The sequence below is a fragment of the Mastomys coucha genome, unplaced genomic scaffold (assembly GCF_008632895.1).
Source record: "Mastomys coucha isolate ucsf_1 unplaced genomic scaffold, UCSF_Mcou_1 pScaffold22, whole genome shotgun sequence".
Classification (NCBI taxonomy): Eukaryota; Metazoa; Chordata; class Mammalia; order Rodentia; family Muridae; genus Mastomys; species Mastomys coucha.
The window spans coordinates 66,644,020-66,646,950 of record NW_022196905.1 but is presented as its reverse complement, the minus strand read 5'-3'; the positions used below and the strand labels follow the sequence as shown (position 1 = coordinate 66,646,950).

Sequence of the window (2,931 nt, the reverse complement as noted above, 5' to 3'; positions counted from 1 at the left end):
ACTTTTTAAATAATATTTTTATTCTTTTCATTTTGTTTCATGATTAATTTTAAACTATTTCTTATTTTTATATCTTTGCTAAATAGAAATGCATGTATTAACAGACAGAAGCCAGTTAATAAGTGTAGAAGAAGATCTTGATGAAAAGCAATACACTGATCCGGGGGCAAGGAATTCATGCTCTGACCTTGCTGACCACAGGGCCAACTATTCCCTCTGCTGATGGGAGTCTTTTGGAACCCACCAAACTCGATTAATATATACATTTTCTTTTTAAATCTACCACCTGGAGATAATGTCTGTTAATCTTTCAGTTCAAAAGATTAGTCTTTAGTCCCACCTCTCCCTCCTGTTCTTCTAAGAGTTGATATACTATTAGTCTTAGCTTCTAACAGCTAGTTTTCTGAATACTTTGGATAATGTGCTCTACTCTTCTTCTTTAAACACTAAGCCCAATAAGGCTGAGGTTTGTAGGACAGAATTTTAACATTAAGGAAACTAATCTATTCCATTGAGTGCTGTGCTCAAGGGTCCATGGTTAGGATGTTGTGAACCAATAACAGCCATGCAGTAAACCTGGAACTACAGGTAATGAACATTTCAAATAGATTTAATATTTGTATTTCTATTTTAACTATGGTTTGGATGTATTCCTCCTAAGGTTTATGCCTTAGAAATAGCCTTAACTTTGTATGTTAATGTTGTTTTGGAAGACGATTATGATTGGCTGGGGATATGAGGCTGCCTCATCCATGGTAGTGATTTCATATGAAGACTAAAGAGATCCCAGTTCTGTGCTTGCACGATCTCACTATGGGATGTTTCAAACAAGATTCAGCAAACTGGCTAATATCAGTGCACTTGAACTCACTGAGCTCCAGAAATATACAAAGTCAACTTAGTTCCTTTATAAATTGCCCATTCCTGGGTACTTTATTACAGTACAACAAAATCTTTATGTTCACGGACAGTCTTTTCAACCATATTAATGGAAACACACACTGCAGTGCAAATGGCTTCAAGGAATTATTATTTTATTGAGGTTGTGGTGAAGGGCTGGAAAGGTGCTACGGTTTCCCGTCGTCTGTTCTTTCCATATTTTTTTTAAATAGGATTTTCCTTTCTTCAGCCAGATTCTAGTAAGTGAGGGTTTGGGGTTTCATCATTACTCATTTTTTCCCCTATTAATAAATTTCACAGAAAGAAGTTTGGCCAAGAGAAGCCCACCACAGGGAGTGTGCACATCGAAGGGCCATATGGAACCAAGTGGAAGCCTTTAAAACACTCCATCCTGTTTGGGCAAGCACAATCCCAACAAAGCCATTGATTGCCACATGGCAGTGAGTGTTCTGGCTGGGTGATTGTTTCTGTAACTCCATCTGCCTGGCATCACCAGGGCCCCCAAGTGCCTGGAAGGTTGGGACAGACTGACCTGGGGGCAAGGAATCCATGCTCTGTCAATATTGGGTAACTCTAGAGTAGATGAAAATCCTTTCCAGCTGAGCGCTCTGTTTTGCTGTCACTAGGGTTGAAGTCCATTACTCTCTCTGCAATGGTCCTGCTGGCTCGTTCTGCAACCGTCAGCCATCTTAACCTCACATCGAAAGCGTTTGTTGGGCCACAGAGGAAAAAGATATAAATAGCAACTGGCTTTGAAAACCAGACACACTGTGTCTCATTCATTTGTCTTCTTACTAATAAGTTTCATCTCGCCTATACTGTAACACATACACACACACACACACACACACACATACACACACACACACACTACAAGGGGCACTTTCACATAAGCATGGATACATAAAAGAAAATGACTGTTTCCACACTTAAATCCTTCTGGGTTACCTTATTTTCCTGGAGTTGTTCTTGTTTGAAGTTCCTTTGTAGGTTAAATGCTCAAACACAAGTAAACATTGTTTTTCCTTCAAATAAATTTGAAAAAATACAAACTCTATATTGACGTGATCATGAGAATATTTCTCTCAAAAACATGGGTGTCCCAAGGCTCCTTCTTTGCCTAAATGCTCATCCTAATAAGCCAAGGCCAGTGAGGGATGAATACTGTAAATCCCTTTGAGAACAAGCTATGTCACCTGTTCTAGCCCTGAGGCATTCTCTGACTCAGTGGGACAGAGAAAGTTAGTTACACTAGATCACAGTGACCACGCAAGTAACACAGCTGTAATCATGCCTGTCCACTGTTTTATTTATTTCTAGCCATTCAGTCAACATGGGTCAGATACATGCTATGTAACATGTGATATGGACACATGGCATGAAATCAGTTGGACATATGTGTATCCAGTCATCGTTAATGGCTACATTAAGCTTGTCAGGTACACACAGAAGAAGACAAAGAATAGAGTCACTGTACATCTCTCTGATCTTGGTTCACAAGACCTTTGCCCATGTGCGACCCTAACAGAACTGAAAATAGTGTAAGTGTCATGTTTCCAAGTGTCGTGTTTCCATGATCATAGGACGTAATTACACTGGAAAAGTAAGGTTTTAACAGCAGTTGCTTAAGAACACCACTTCCCAGACTTCCTCTTGCTCACATTTATTGCACAGTTAGTTCATTTTTCTCACTGCTGTGACCAGAAACCAAACAAGAAGCAACCTCTGTGAGTGAGGGTTTAACTTAGCTTATTCATTAAGAAGGGATCCAGATGCTCACGGTAAGGAAGACATAAGGCGGCAGGGACATAAGGCAGCAGATCTCATTGTGTCCATTCTCAGAAAGCAGATGGTAGAAAAAAGGCCCAAGCTCTCAAACCTCAGGGCTCGCCTCTGGAGACTCATTTCCCCCAGCAGGACTCCTAAAGCTTCCACAACCTTCTAAAAGAGTTCTACCATCTGAGAAACAAGTGTTCAAACACACACTACAGCACCCTGGGTGGCAAGGGGATTGCCTGGGGGATTTTAAGA

General features: G+C 40.4%; 1 long non-coding RNA gene across 1 annotated transcript; it reads left to right on the top strand.

Annotated features, from left to right (window-relative positions):
• Positions 1-1,240: 1,240 nt before the first annotated feature.
• On the top strand, positions 1,241-1,659 carry LOC116068142. The gene is made up of 2 exons (XR_004109450.1): positions 1,241-1,340; positions 1,527-1,659. It is a non-coding gene; the product is annotated as an uncharacterized LOC116068142 (long non-coding RNA).
• Positions 1,660-2,931: the final 1,272 nt, after the last annotated feature.